This window comes from Diceros bicornis, chromosome 34, assembly GCF_020826845.1.
Source record: "Diceros bicornis minor isolate mBicDic1 chromosome 34, mDicBic1.mat.cur, whole genome shotgun sequence".
Lineage (NCBI taxonomy): Eukaryota > Metazoa > Chordata > Mammalia > Perissodactyla > Rhinocerotidae > Diceros > Diceros bicornis.
In genome coordinates, this window is record NC_080773.1 from 18567855 (window position 1) to 18584308 (window position 16454).

The window sequence follows — 16454 nt, forward strand, 5'->3', positions numbered from 1 at the left end:
AACAAATTCTCTGTTGTTTGAATACACAGATAAATTAATGAGTGTGATCAACTGTCTTTGCAGTTAATGCGTGTGACGCATCATTAGCCATAAGCCAAGGAGCAGGCAAATACTGGAGATAGAAATAAAGTGGGTATACATAGTTGTGGAGGTTAAGAAAAAGATTCGTTGAAGAAAAGATGTGCATGGGCAGGGAACATAGCATGATAGTGGAGCCTCTAAGGAGAAAGCAGCTTTGGATGCCATCCCATGCTTCTTGGACACGTGATATTTTAAGTGTATTGGGTTAAAGGACTTTACTTAGCAAAGTATATCAAATAGATTCATTTTCATAATTAGTTTTCTGATTCACGGGATACCGGGTACTTAACTAAGACCCATGCTGTCTATTTGCATAGTGGTTTAGAGGTCCCTAAGACCATCTTTAGGTTCTGTGATTTGGAGGACTCAGAATGTAGTTGGATTGAGGACTGTATTATGGTGAAAGGATACAAAGCAAGATCAGTGAAGGGAAAACCAGGCATGAGCTTCCAAGAATCCTCTCCCCATGGTATTACATAGGACCCATTTAACTCCATAAGCATTGAATGGTGACCACACATGTGAAATGTCTACGATAGAACCTCATTAGAGACCAGTACCTGAGGTTCTTATTGGAGGGTGGTCACATAGGTACCATCTTCTTAGTGCGTAACAAAATTCCGGTCTTCAATAGGGAAGAGGAGGTGTTCAGAATACATCACATTGTACAGTTTAGGCACAGTGAATGGCTCTTAGCAGTTATGGAATGGTGGAAACTCCCCAAATTCATGTTGCTTGACACCAGCCAAAGTCCAGCTTTGCAAGCAGGCCTTTCTAAGTATCTCAGTCTCAGGACTGCTATATTACCTTTTCTGTATACATAGGATCAGAAATCTAGGACTTGTAGTTGTTTTTTTTTTTTCTTTTAAACTTACCAAATACTGGGTTAAGTCATCTCCAAGGTAATTGTTTGTACCAAATCTCAGCAGATTAAACCGAAAGTACTTGTCTCCTAAAACTGGAAAGACCACAGGTAGGGCTTACACCTAACCTGCACGGTATGGGTCCTCAAGGTGGTCCCAAGATAGTGGTAACACCTGGGATTAGCTGGTTTCTGTTGTTCACATTTATGTCTCCCGAAGTGCTTGAGGCCTAGACTCCCAACCACCCTCGATATTGAATCCCTAGCTCTGTATCTAGTTCCCCAAGCCTTTGTGGGGCCTTTCAGTTTCAGCTCCCACTTGGCACCATGGACTTCACTTCCTTTTCTTTTGTGGACCCCGGGGATTTCCCTATCTTAATTTTGAACTTGGCTACGTTTCGTGGGGATTGTTACAGATCATTGTCTTCTCTCTATTTGAAAAAGAAGAGAGGCTCCCCAAGTTATTAAAGTAAGTCTAACCACATTGATAGGATATCCATTTAAAGATTTGAGTCCAACACCACAATTTCTCTTGTTTGACACAAAAAATGTGACTGATTCTAAAGTAATCAGTCTCAGAACCTCTGTCTTACTCATTTAGAACTTTGATGTTTTGTTACATAGGCCATGTGTTAATACAAGTATTTAATTCTTGAGAGGTTTTTTTTTTTAATTTTCGAAATATAAGTACTTTGATACATTCTTTTACTTATAAGAATAATGCCTGGACATTGAAAACACACATTAGAACAGGAAAGTCCAAAGGAGAAAGTGGAAGGTAGTAGGACCTCACCACTGTTAATATTTTGGTGAGCATGCTTTAGTATATCTCTGCATTGTGTAGAATTTTGCAAAACTGGGAACACAATGCATACTATTTTCTAACTGGGGTGTTTGGCTCATTGAAACAATTATTGAATGTCATTTCAATAAATTGACAAACAACCTCATTTCTAATGCCTGCACAGTATTCTGTTGTACTGAGTATCATTTCCTTAACCAGTTTCCTCCTGATGGAGATCTGTGTCACAGTCAATTTTATGTGGCAAACTTACCTAGACTACCATCACCAGTTATTCAGTCATACACAAACCTAAGTGTTGTGAAGGTATTTTGTAGATGTGATTCAAGTCCATAATCAGTTGACTTTGTGTAAGAGTATTATCCTAGATAATCTGGGTTGGCCTGATTCAATCAGTCGATAGTCCTTAAAAGCAGAGCCAAAGCTTCCTTGAAAGAAAACATCATTCCACCTGTTGGTAGCATCTTCAGTTCATGGCTGAGAGGTCCATTTTGGACTTCCTGATGACTTGCCCTAGGATTTTGACTTGCCAAGCCAGCCCCACAATCAAGAAATCTCTTGTATTATATCCTAATGATTCTGTTTCTTTGGTTGAACTCTTTTTGTGTGTGTGTGTGTGTGAGGAGGATCAGCCCTGAGCTAACATCCATGCCAATCCTCCTCTTTTTGCTGAGGAAGACTGGCCCTGAGCTAACATCTATTGCCAATCCTCCTCCCCGCCCCCGCCTTTTCTCCCCAAAGCCCCAGTAGATAGTTGTATGTCATTGTTGCACATCCCTCTAGTTGCTGTATGTGGGACACGGCCTCAGCATGGCCAGACAAGCGGTGCGTTGGTGGGCGCCCGGGATCCGAACCGGGCTGCCGCAGCGGAGTGTGTGCACTTAACCACTAAGCCACGGGGCCGGCCCTGTGGTTGCACTCTTAATGAAGAAGATTTTTGTTCTGAGAGTAGTTCTAGAGGAACAAAATGTTAAGGATGTGTTTTCTGAATTGATTCTGTGTTTTCTGGAATTGGTTCTCTAATCTTACTAGATTTAAAGTCACTCTGGGCTGGCCCCGTGGTGTAGCGGTTAAGGGCGCGCTCTCTGCTGCTGGCGGCCGGGGTTTGGATCCTGGGTGCACACTGACGCACCACTTGTCAGGCCGTGCTCTGGTGGCATCCCACAAAAAGTGGAGGAAGATGGGCACAAATGTTAGCTCAGTGCCAGTTTTCCTCAGCAAAATGAGAAGGATTTGCGTGGACGTTAGCTCAGGGCTGATCTTCCTCACAAAAGAAAAATAAATAAATAATAAATAAATAAAAATAAAAAACATTAAAAAAAAAAAAAGGGCCGGCCTGGTGGCGTAACGGTTAAGTGTGTGCATTCTGCTGTGGCAGCCTGGGGTTCGGATCCCAGGCGCGGACATATGCACCACTTGTCAAGCCATGCTGTGGCGGCATCTCATATAAAGTGGAGGAAGGTGGGCACAGATGTTAGCCCAGGCCCAGTCTTCCTCAGCAAAAGAAGGAGAAATGGCAGATGTTAGCTCAGGGCTAATCTTCCTCACACACACACAAATATATATAAAGTCACTAATGACTCTGCTTCCCATGGAACATAGGGCATTGATAGTGAATGGTGTGATGTGGCAAAAATATACAAAATATCACATTTGATGCTCCTAATGAAATAACTCTTGAAGGGAAGGTTCTGGGTTACCAGGAATTGTTACCTTAGAACATATTGGTCAAACCAAGGCATGTGATGGGATTTGCTGGTTGCTCCTGACTGTGCTGGAGAAAATGGGAAAGAAAAAAATGAGCTCATGGCCTCAAATTCCAGCTCAAGCATAACGACGTGAAAGCTTCAGGTCATTATGCATTGGCTTTTTGACCTTTTCTTGTTGATCTTAGTGTCCCTAGTAAAGAAGTAGATGGGAAGTCTACTCAATTGTTATTTGATCTATGTGGGCGGCAGAGTTCTAGGTCAAGTGAACAGAAGTCTAACCTGAATCACCAAAACAGAGAGTCACAGCTCCAAATCAATTCCAAGATGTGGCCAGTTGATAAACCCAAAATCCTTTGGATAAAGGGGAGGCCAAGTCCTCTTGAGGATGGAACCTTCTGTACTGCAAAAATGTGGGCTGTTACTCTTTTTCGCAGTGTTTCCTGAAGGGAGCTAGGGCTGTGCACTGGGGTGACTCTGCACCAAGAGGGGAAATAATCAGACTTGTTTGCAGTGGCTGGATCCTTGGTCTCAACTGGCACATTGATGATATTGTGCTGATTAGACCTGGTGAGCAGGAGGTGGGAACTACTTTAGATGTATTGGTAAGACCCTTGCATGTCAGAGGGTGGGAATAAATCCCAGAAATATTGTGACCTTACACCTCAGTAAACTTTCCAGGCATTCAGTGATGTGGGCATGTTGAGATATCCCTTTTAGGTGAAGGACGTGTTACATCTGGCCCTCCTCACAAAAATGAGTCACAATGCCTAGAGGGACTGCTTGGATTTTGGAGATAATGTGTTCATCATTGAGGTGCGCTACTGTCTTTTATGAGTGACCTGAAAACTTTTTGACAGGCCCAGAGCAAGAGAAGTCTCTGCAATAGGTCCTGGCTGCCGTGAAAGCTGCTCTGCCACTTGGGCCCTATGATCCGGCAGATTCAAAAGGGCTTGCAATGTCAGTGGCAGCTGGAGATGGCATTTGGAGCCTCTGGCTGGCCCTGATAGGTGAATCAAAGCACAGAACCTTAGGATTTTGGAGCAAAGCCTTGCCTGCCATCCTCTGCAGATACTACCAACCTTTTGAGAAACAGCTTTTGGGTTTGCTGGTGGACTTAGTAGAGACAGAGCACTTCACCAAGGATCATCAAATTATGGCGTGACCTGAGCTTCCCGTCATGAACTGGGTATTGTCAGCCCTTCCCTATCTTTAAGTTGAGTGTGCACATCAACCTTCCATTTGGATGTAGTGTATATGAGATTGGGTTTGAACAGGCTCTGATGTTGCAGGTACGTGGCCCAAATGCCCATGACCCCTACTCCTGCTACATTACCTTCGCTCTCCTAGTCTGCACCTGTGGTTCGTGGAGAGTTCCCTACACCTGTTGACTGAGGAAGGGAAAACTCGGTTCTGGTTTACAGATGGTTCCACACGATGTGCGGATAGCACCTGAAAGTGGACAGCTGCAGCACTGCAGCCTGTTTCTAGACATCCCTGAAGAACATTAATGAAGGCAAATCCTTTATTTGGGCAGAGAGTCTAGCAGAGCACCTCCTGTTTCATTTTGTCTTGATGAGGAAATGGCCAGAGGTTAGTCCATATTGTTTCATTGGCTGTGGATAATGGTTTGGCTGGATGATCAGGACTTAGAACACAGTTGGAAGATTGGTTACAATTTCCCAGTCAGGTGATGTCTGGGGAAGGCCTGGGGATAGACCTCTCTGAATGGACAAAGACTGTGAAGACATTTGTATTCCTTGTGAATTCTCCCCAAAGAGTGACATAAGCAGAGAAGGATTTTAATATTGAAATGGATAGGATGACCCTTTTTGTGAATACTAGTCAACTGTCTCCCCTGCCAGTCATATCATTTCCCAATGGGCTTGTGGAAAGGGGCCATGGTGGCAGAAATGGAGGTTATGCCTGGGCTCATCAACATGGACTTCCACTCGTCAAGGATGACCTGCCTATAGGTACCACTGAGTGCCCTATGTGGCACCATTCCCTGGGATGGTCATCCAGCTATCTGGTGGCGGGTTGTTTATATTGGATTGCTTCCAGTATGGAAGGTGTGTTGCTTATCCCTACTGGAATAGACACTTATTTTGGATATGGATTTGCCTTCTCTGCATGCAATGCTTCTGCTAAAACTACCAACCATAGACTGACAGAATGCCTCTTCCACCATCATGTTAATTCACCATGACCAAAGAAATCACTTCACTGTAAATGAAGTTCCACAGAGGGCCCATGCTCATGGAATCCACTGGCCTGTCCACTTTCCTCATCATCCTGAAGCAGTTGCCTTGATGGTTTGAAATGCCATTTGAAGCCTGAGTTATAGTGCCATAACTTGTGGAGCTGGACAGTCCTCCCAGATGCTGTATATGCTCTAAATAAGTGCCCAGTATATGATGCTGTCTCACCCATAGCTAGGATACACAGGTCGAGGAATCAAGGGGCAGAAATGGGAGTGGCTCCACTCATTATTACTCCTAGTGATCTTTTAGCAAAATTTTTGCGTTTTGTCTACAGGACCTTAGGCTCTGTTGGTGTGGAGGTATTAGTTCCAAAGGGAAGAATGCTTCCATAAGGAGTTAAAACAATGTTTCCATTGGATTGGACATTGAGAGTATCACCAACCACTGTGGGATCCTTATGCCTTTGAAACAACAGGCAAAGAAGGGGTTTAGCCTTTGAAACAACAGGCAAAGAAGGGGTTTACTGTACTGACTGTGGTGGTTAATCTTAATCAAGGGAAAACTAGGTTGCCTCTATACAATGGAGGTAAGGAAGAATATGTCTAGATTAAGAAATCCTGTAGGATATCACTTACAACTACCATGCCTTGTGGGAAAAATGGAAAAGTATAACAACCCAATACAGGCAGGTCAGCTAATGTCCCAGACCCTTCAAGAATGAAGGTTTGAGTCATTCACAGGCAAAGAATCACAAACAGCTGAGGTGCTTGATGAGCACAAAGGGAATGTGGAATGAGTAGTGGAAGAACTGTTATAAATACCAGTTAGGACAATGTGACCAGATGTAGATATGAGGACTGTACAATTATGAGTGTTCCTTAATTTTGTATGAATATGTTTGTATATACATTACTCAAGTATTTGTTTTCTTCTCTCTCTTTTATCATCTAACATAAGACGTAATAATATTAGTTAACATTATATCACATTGTCTTGACATGAGTACAGCCATGTTTGGCCATTCCATTGACCTACAGCCACCAGCACACAAAGAAATATAAAGCTGCTTTCTGTGTGGTGGGAACTGGCCTTTTTCCCGGGAACTGGCCTTTTTCCCACGGAGATAGTTGCAATTTGTAATATTCCAAGGTTCTTTGGGTGTCGTAGCTTGGGGCAGACTGGCCATCTGTGCTGGGCTGGGGCGATAGCCAGGAGGCTCAGTGCACGTATGCCACTGATAACCATTGTGTATGGGAACACTGAATGCTTGCTCTGTAAACTCTGTAACTGTTTACTCTGGAAACTACTGATGCTATATAAACTGCTGGAAACTGAGACCTGGTGAGAGTCCCACCTGTGGAGGGGACGCCTTGCCTAGGACCTCTGATGATCAGATTCCCGCCCAGCCGTGTCAATTGAAGGGACTCTCCTGGGCAGTGGGCCGTGGATGTTGTGAGTAACCGATCTGATGTGTTTTCTTTTCGGTCAACCTGGTGTTTCTCTTTCTGGTTGATTTGTGTCATTTCCCTTCAGTCGATTTGGTGTTTCCCTTTCCGATTGATCTAAGGTTTTTCCTTCTTATTATATGACCTATTTGAATCTGCTGCTATCTCAGTCAATCTGGTGTTTCCCTTTCCGATCGAGCTGGTGTTTTTCCCTCTTATTATTATTTGACCTATTCGGATCTGTTTGCGGACTATCGCTTTTACTTTCCTCTATATAATAAAATATACCTTGAGTCCATTTGTTTGGAGTGGGAAGTTTCTTTTACGTCTCTGATGAATCCCCTAAACCACTCAAAACACACAGTATTTAAGATACTGGATAGCAAAGGGGAAGAGTGACCATCACCCAGAACTTCGCATCTGCTGGAAAAAGATCTAGTGTGTTTTGGGTGTATGCAGGATACTTGTATCATGGTAGATTGAAGCAAAGCTTTGTTATTGTATCTATTTGGAGATTAGATATGGTTTAAGGAGATGTATATAGGTGCCAATTTGACAGAATGGACTATGGTGATCAGCATCATGTGTCAACTTGGCTAGACCACAGTACCTAGTAATTCAACCAAACACTAAAGTATTTTGTAGATGTGACTAAAGTCCACAAACGGTTGACTTTGAGTAACAGAGATTATAATAGGTAATCTGGGTGGGCCTGACTCAATCAGTTGAAGGGACTATTTGCAGTCCCTTGAGATTCTGTATAAATTTTAGGATGGGTTTTTCTATTTCTGCAAAATACATCATTGGAATTTTGATAGGGATTGTATTGAATCTGTAGATCACTTTGGGTAGTAGTGACATTTTAACAATATTAAATCTTCCAATCCATGAACATGGGTTATGTTTCCATTTACAGTCATGTGTCAATAAACGATGGGGATACAGTCTGAGAAATATGTCATTAGGCAATTTCATCATTGTGCAAACATCATAGAGCGTACTTACACAAACCTAGATGGTATAGCCTACTACACACCTAGGCTATATGGTACTAATCTTATAGGACTACTGTAGTATGTGCAGTCCATTGTTGACTGAAATGCTGTTATGCAGCACATGACTGTATTTATGTGTTCTTTAATTTCTTTCAGCAATATTTTCTAGATTTCATTGAACAAGTTCTCATTTCCTTGGTTAAGTTTATTCCTAAGTATTTTATTCCCTTTGATGCTATTGCAAATGGAATTGCTTTTATAATTTCCTTTTCAGTTTGTTCATTGTTTGTGTATAGGAATACAATTGATTTTTTGTGTTGACTTTGTATCCTGCTATTTTGCTGAATTCATGTATTCTAATAGTTTTTTAATGGAATCTTTAGCGTTTTCTATATATGCAATCATATCATCTGCAAACAGAGATAATTTTACTTCTTCCTTTCCAATATGGATGCCTTTTATTTCTCTTTCTTGCTTAATTGTTATGGCTAGAACTTTCAGTACTATGTTGAATAGAAGTGATAAAAGTAGACATCCTTGTTCCTGATCTTGGAGGAAAAACCTTCAGTCTTTCACCACTGAGTGTGATGTTTGCTGTGAGTTTTTCATATGTGGCTTCTATTATTTTGAAGTAGTTTCCTCCTATTCCTAGTTTGTTGAGTGTTTTTATCTCATTTATCAAAATGAGATTTTGTCAAATGCTTTTTCTGCAGCAATTGAGATGATCATGTGTTTTTTTCCTTCATTCTGTTGATGTGGCATATTACATCAATCTATAGTCACATGTTGAACCATCCTTGCATTCCAGGAATAAATTTAACTTTGTCATAGTGTATAATCCTTTTAATATGCTGCTGAATTTGGTTTGCTAGTATTTTGTTGAGTATTTTTGCATCATTGTTCATAAGGAATATTGGTCTATCATTTTCTTTTCTTGTAGTGTCTTTGTCAAAGCTTTGTCTAGCTTTGTAGTGTCTTTGTCTAGCATCAGGTTAATGCTCGCCTCATAGAATAAGTTAGAAAGTGTTCCTTTCTCTTCAATTTCTTGACAAAGTTTGAGGAGGATTGGTATTAGTTTTTCTTAAAATGTTTGGTAGAATTCACCAGTGAATTTTCTTTTGTTTTGTTGGGAGGTCTTTTCTTTGTTGGGATATTTTTGATTACTGATTCAATTTCCTTCTAGTTATGGTTCTGTTCAGATTTTCTATTTCTCTGTGATTTAGGCTTGGTAGGTTTTGTGTTTTAAGAATTTTTCCATTTCATCTAGTATATCCAACTTGTTGGAGCACAATTATTTATAGTATCCTCTTATAATCCTTTTTATTTCTGTAGAATCAGTAGTAGTGTCTCCACTTTAATTTCTGATTTTAGTAATTTAAGTCTTCTCTTTTAGTAATTTTAGTAATTTGAGTCTCTTTTTTTCTTAGTCAATCTAGCTAAAGGTTTGTCAATTTTGTTGGTCTTTTTGAAGAACTAGCTTTTGGTTTCATTGATTTTCTGTATTGTTTTCTATTCTCTATTTTGTTTATCATTGCTCTAATCTTTATCAATTCCTTCCTTCTGCTAGCTTTGGATTTAGTTTGTTCTTCTATTTCTAGTCCCTGAAGTTGTAAAGTTAGGTTGTTGATTTGAGATCTTTCTTGTTTTTTTTTTTAATGTAAGTATTTATAGCTATAAATTTCCCCATTAGCACCACTTTTGCTGTATCCCATAAGTTTTGGTACGTTGTGTTTTCTTTTTCATTTATCTCTAAGTATTTTTTAATTTCCCTTGTGATTTGTTCTTTGATCCATTGGTTGTTTGAAAGTGTGTTGTTTAATTTTCACAATTTTGTGAATTTTCCAGTTTTCCTTTTATTATTGTTTTCTAACTTCATCTCATTGTGGTCAGAGAAGGTACTTTGTATGATATCTGTCTTTTTAAATCTATTGAGAATTAACTTGTGGCCTAACATACAGTCTGTCTTGAAAAATGTCCCATGTGCACTTGAGAAGAATGTGTATTTTGTTGTTGTTTGGTACAGTGTTCTCTGTCTGTTAGATCTACTTGGTTTATTGTGTTTAAGTCTGCTACTGCCTTACTTGTCTTCTGTCTAGTTATTCTGCCCATTATTGTGAATAGGGTATTGAAGTCTCCAAATATTATTGTAGAATTGTCTATTTCTGCCTTCAATTCTATCAGTTTTTGCTTCATATATTTAGATGGTCTGTCATTAGGTGCATGAATGTTTATAATTGTTATATATTCTTGCTGTATTGAAGCTTTTGTTAGTATATACTGTCCTTTTTTGTCTCTTATAAGCTTTTTTGATTTAAATTCTATTTTTTCTGATGTTAGTATAGCTACCCGTACTCTCCTTTGATTACTATTTACATGAATATCCTTTCCCATCCTTTTACTTGTTTATGTCTTTGGATCTCAAGTGAGTCTCTTGTAGATAGCATATAGTTAGCTCATATGTTTTTATCCATTCTGCCAATATTTGTCTTTTGATTGGAGAGTTTGATCCATTTATGTTTAAAGTAATTACTGATAGGGAGGGATATACTTCTGTCATTCTGGTATTTGTTTTCTTCTACATGCTTTATAGCTTTTTTGTCCCTCATATCCTGCATTATTGTCTTCTTTTGTGTTTAGTTTTCTTTTTTTTAGTGAAATATTTAAATTCCTTTCTCATTTCCTTTTGTGTATATGCTATAGCTATTTTCTTTGTGGTTACCATGGGGATTACATTTAACATCCTAAAGTTATGACAATATAATTTCAATTTATACCAGCTCAACTTCAATAACATACAAAAACTCTGCTTCTTTACAGCTCTGTCCCCAATCATTTTGGTTGTTAATGTCACAAAATTACATCTTTATACATTGTAAGCCCCCAAACATAAACTAATAATTCTTTTAAATGCATCAGTCTCTTAAATTATGTAGAAAACAAGATTTGGAGTTATAAGCCAAAGTTAAAGTAATAATAGCTTTTACACTAATAATAATTTTTTTTCTTTAAATGTATTAGTCTCTTAAATCATGTAGAAAACAAAAAGTGCAGTTACAAATCATTGTTACAACAATACTAGCCTTTCTAATTGCCTATGTATTTACCTTTATTGAGATATTATTTCTCCAAACACCTTCACTTCAAGTTACTGTCTAGTGTCCTTTCATTTCACTCTGCAGGACTCTGCTTGAGCATTTCTTGCAAGGCTGGTCTAATGGTCATGAACTCCCTCAGCTTTTGTTTATCTGGGAATGTCTTAATTTCTCCTTCACTTTTGAAGGAAGTTTTGCCAGATATAGGATACTTTTCTGACTTTTTTTCTTTTAGCACTTTGAATATACCAGCCCACTGTCTTCTGGCCTCCAACATTTATGATGAGAAATCTGCTGTTGATCTTATTGAGAATTCCTTGTATGTGATGATTCTGTCCTTGCTACCTGTTTAGGTTTCCTATGGCTGCTGTAAATATTTACCATAAAATGGTGGCTTAAAACAACAAAAACTTAGTCTCTCACAGTTCTGGAGGCCAGAAGTCTGAAATCAATGTCAACAGGGCTGTGCTTCCTCCAGAGGGTCTAGGGAAAAGCCTTTACTTGCCTCTTCCAACTTCTGATGGTTACCTGGCATCCACTGGTGTTCCTTGGCTTGTGGCCACATTACTCCTATCTCTGCCTCTGTCTTCAGATCACTTTCTCCTCCGTCTGCATCTATCTTCTGTGTGTCTCTTACACAAACAAGTATCCTTGGATTTAGGGTCCAGTTGAATAATCCAGGCTGGTGTCATTTCAATTTCCTCAACTTGATTATATCTGCAAAGACTTTTTTTCCAAATAAGGTCACAGTCACAGTTTCCAGGGAGTAGAACATGGACATCTCTTTTGGGGGGCCACTATGCAACCCATTACAGTCTGCCTCTGGTCCCTCAAAATTCATACCCATCCCACATGCAAAATACATCCACTTTATCTCAAATTCCCCCAAAGACTAAGCCAATTACAGCATCAACTCACAGTCCAAAATCTCGTCTAAATATATGTCACTTTGGCTTCACATATTTTGAAGCTCTGTTATTTGGTGCGTACATGTTTTTCATTATGATGTGTTTTTGGTGAGTTACACTTTTGTCATTATGAAATGTCTCTCTTAAGTTCTGTTAATACTCTTTGTCTTTAAATCCGCTTTTTTTCATATTAATATGGCCACTTTAGCCTTCATTTTCTAAAGTTTGCATGGTATATATTTTTTCATTCACTTACTTTCAATGTACTCATGTGATTATTTTTAAATTTCATCTTTTTTTCACAGCCTGTTCTTGGGTCTTAGTTTTATAAATTTATTCTGACAAGCTGTGTCTTTCATTGGAGCTAACATGGGAATCTCATCCTGTATAATATCCTTCTCTCAAGGGTACATGATCCTCCAGTTTCTGTCTGGTTTTGGTCTCTTTTCACATGTGTTTTCACACATGTTACTGTTTTATTTTGCCTAGAGTTTAAAACTATTTTACACATGACAGTTGATCTAATAGGAGATGCTTTCCCATTACTTGAAGGAGAACATGTATAATTTTTTTATTCAGCTTTATTTTGGCTCAGATTTCCACTTCTCTCTCCTTTCCACGTTATGTTAATGAATTAGTTATATACTTCATGCTTTTCTCAAATCGTAGGTATACTTCTTCAGAAACACACACATACATATACACACAGGCACACATACATACATACATATGCAAAGCTATGTTTTTAAATTTTTGTTTGTAAAATGTGATTGTATTTTAATTTTCACAGATGACTTTGTGTTTGTGTTTATAACTCTACTTCATTCCTTTTATGTCTTTATATCATTCAGTCATACCCACTTGCTAGGCAATACCTTTGTTTCCTTTTTTTTCCTATTACATACACCACTGGAAAAAAAAGTCTTTGTAAATATGTCATATATATATATCATATGACATATATGATATATATATATCAGTGACTTTACATCTTTGGAATAAATTTCCAGTTAATTCTCAGTTTCAAAGAGAAGAGCCACAAGTACTGAAGTCTTTGAAGTTTTCAAATCTGAATCTCTCTCTGATCAATCTCTCTGAATCAAATCTGAATCTCTCTCTCAGTGATGGCTATAGCTTGAAATTCATCTGCAAGTGGATTTGGGGGAGAATCCCCATATATGTTATAAAATATATTAATGTTCAGTAATAGCTCAATTCTTCCCATTCAAAAGAGTTCCCAACTCAAGGCCATCATCAACTCTGGACAGCAACCTTAGAGATGTGATGTACTTTCAACTGGATTAAAGTCATCAAGTTCATTGAGGAGTCCCTGCTAGTGGTAAATCTTATACAAGTAATGAGTATGTTTAGAGTCTTGTTCAGAATTCAGAATCTTCATTTTAACTAGAGAAACAATACAGGAGAGAGGCTCTATATAATTATGTGCTTTAAGTACTCCAGCCTGTAGTATATTCATCTTTATACCAATACAATTGTAAAATATAAATTATTAATTTTTTATGAATGAAGAGGTCCATGAAGACAAAAGTGTTGAGGACTACAAGAGGCAAAATACAGCCCCATTATTACCTCAATGATGTTGAGAAGATCCCTATGGAATGGAAAAACTATTGGAAACATTTACTCAGTTCACCAAAAATTACGTTAAATTGTACTCAGCTAAAGAATCCTGTAAGTGTAGCTTTAACAAAATTAATTCAAGGACACAAACATTACTTCAATATAGGAAACTACACAATATTACAATCACAGTGACAGAAATTTGGGTATAAGACTTAACTGCAATCAGTTCAAAATTTTTATTTGTCAAAAAGACTATCCTATCTCACTTGAATTGCTTCTGCATCTTTTTAAAAATCAGTTGGCCATACTTGTGAGGGGTAATACAAGTTATCTCAGTTATCTATCCTGTATTTTGATCTATGTATCTATCCCTCAGACAATATGCTACAATCTTGCTTACTGTAGATATATAATAACTTTTGAAATTGACAGGCTGATTCTTCCCATTTGATTCTTCTTTTTCAAAATTGTTTTAACTACTTTAGTTCCTTTGTTCTTACATACGAATTTTAGAACAATCTTATATCTACAAAAAAATCTTGCTGGGATTTTGATGGTAATTATATTAAACTTGCAGATCAATTTGGGAAGAATTGACATCTTTACTATGCTGAGTCATGCAATCCATGAACATAGAATCTCTCTCCGTTTATTTAAATTTTCTTTGATTTCTTTCATCAGCATGTGGTAGTTTTCAGCTTACAAGTCCTATACATGTTTTCTTAGAATTACACCTAGGTAATTCATTTATTTTTGTTTCCATGTGTTCATTGCTAGTACATAGAAATGCAATTGATTTGTTATTTTAAATTTTTTTCCGGCTTTATTGAGATATAATTGACACACAACATTGTGTAAGTTTAAGGTGTCCAACATGATGATTTGATACTCATATATATTGTGATATGATTACCACAATAAGGTTAGTTAACACCTTATTTATTATATAATTATATTATATATTATATAATTAACTATATAAGGTTATATATCACCTCATATAATTACCTTTGTGTGTGTGTGGTGAGAACATTTAAGATCTACTCTCTTAACTTTCAAGTATATAACAGTCACTGTGCTGTACATCTATGCTATACCCAGAACTTATTCATCTTATAAGTGGAAGTTTGTACCCTTTGACCAAGATCTTCCTATTTCCCCCACCCTCCAGCCCACGGCAACTAACATTCTACTCTTCTTTCTATGAGCTGTTTTTTTTTTTTTAGATTCCACATATAAGTGATATCTTACAGTATTTTTCTTTTTATATCTGACTTATTTTACTTAGCATAATGCCCTCAAGGTCCATTCATGTTGTCACAAATGGTAGGATTTCCTTATTTCTTTAGGGCTGAATAATATTCTACTGTATGTATATACTACATTCTCTTTATCCATCATCCATAGATGGACGGACACTTAGTTTGTTTCCATGCCTTGGCTATTGTAAATAATGCTGCAATCAACATGGGAGTGCAGATATTTCCTCAAAATAGTGATTTCATTTCCTTCAGATATATACTCAGAAGTGGAATTGCTGAATCATGTAGTAGTTGTATTTTTAATTTTTTTTCACTTATTTTATTGAGATCATAATGGTGTATAACATTGTGTAATTTCGGGTGTACATTATTATTTATATTTTCAATTTTTGGAGGAGAGTTTATACACTTTTCCATAGTGGCTGAACCAATTTACATTCCCACAAACATTGCACAAGGGTTCCCTTTTCCCCACATCCTAGCTACCACTTAGCTCTTGTCTTTTTGATCATAGCCATTCTAACAGGAGTGAGGTGACATCTCATTGTGGTTTTGATTGCATTTCCCTGCTGATTAGTGATGTTGAGCATCTTTTCATGTACCTATTGAGCATTTGTATGTCTTTTTTGGAAAAATGTCTATTCAGGTCCTCTGCCCATTTTTCAATCAGATTGTTTTTTTTGCTATTGAGTTGCATTTCCCAGCATGCATTGTAGTGCCTTGTTTCCCTTGTGCTGAAGTGCAGTGTTTAGTGTTCATAGTGCTACAAAATCCGAGAGGCCCATGCACCCCAGTGGTGATTTCCAGTTCCCCAAACTCCAATCAGCCTGTGTAGGGGTTGTGGACGCTGCAGTTCCATCAGGCTAGCAGGCTCCAAAGATCCCAAAGGCAATGCCTGGGCCACAGCTTCCAAGGCCTGCTGCTGCATAGGGCCTCATTCAAATTTTGGCCCTGCAGGTCACCTTGACTAAGGGGGCCAACAGAACACCCAGGTGGGGTATATACTGTCTCCAGTACCCCAAGAGACCTGTTAGCTGTTGGGTCTTATTTTTATTAGTGGGTGCTGCTAGGGCCAACAATTTTTATGTGACTGTATCTGGGATACTTCTTTGGCTCCTGTCCAAGTGGCCGCTAGGAACTGTACCCGCTGTGCTGGGCCTTGGACTTTATTGGGTTTATAGCCAGCTGGCACTAGTCATTTTGTCAGTGGCTAAGCACAGGACCATTTCCACATGCTTTTCAGTTGACCCCACCATCAGGATGTCATTGATGTAATGGATGACCAGAATTTCTTTGAGGACTTGGGATGGTTGAAGGTCAAGGCCCACCCACTGGTGGCATGTTGCAGGGAAATTGAGGTATCCCTGTGAAAGCACAGTAGAAGTATACTGCAGGCCATTCCACATGAATGCAAATTGGTTTTGAGCCTCATCCTACAAGAGGATTGAGAAAAAGGCATTAGTCAAGTCAATAACAGCATACGACTCTCAAGTATGGGTTGCCGCTGTCTCAG

The 16454-nt window shown here is 38.5% G+C and overlaps 1 protein-coding gene across 1 annotated transcript in view; it reads left to right on the forward strand.

Annotated features, from left to right (window-relative positions):
- LOC131396961 (zinc finger protein 234) overlaps positions 1 to 16454 on the forward strand; it is a 70980-nt gene that overhangs the window by 8566 nt on the left and 45960 nt on the right. The window lies entirely within an intron of this gene.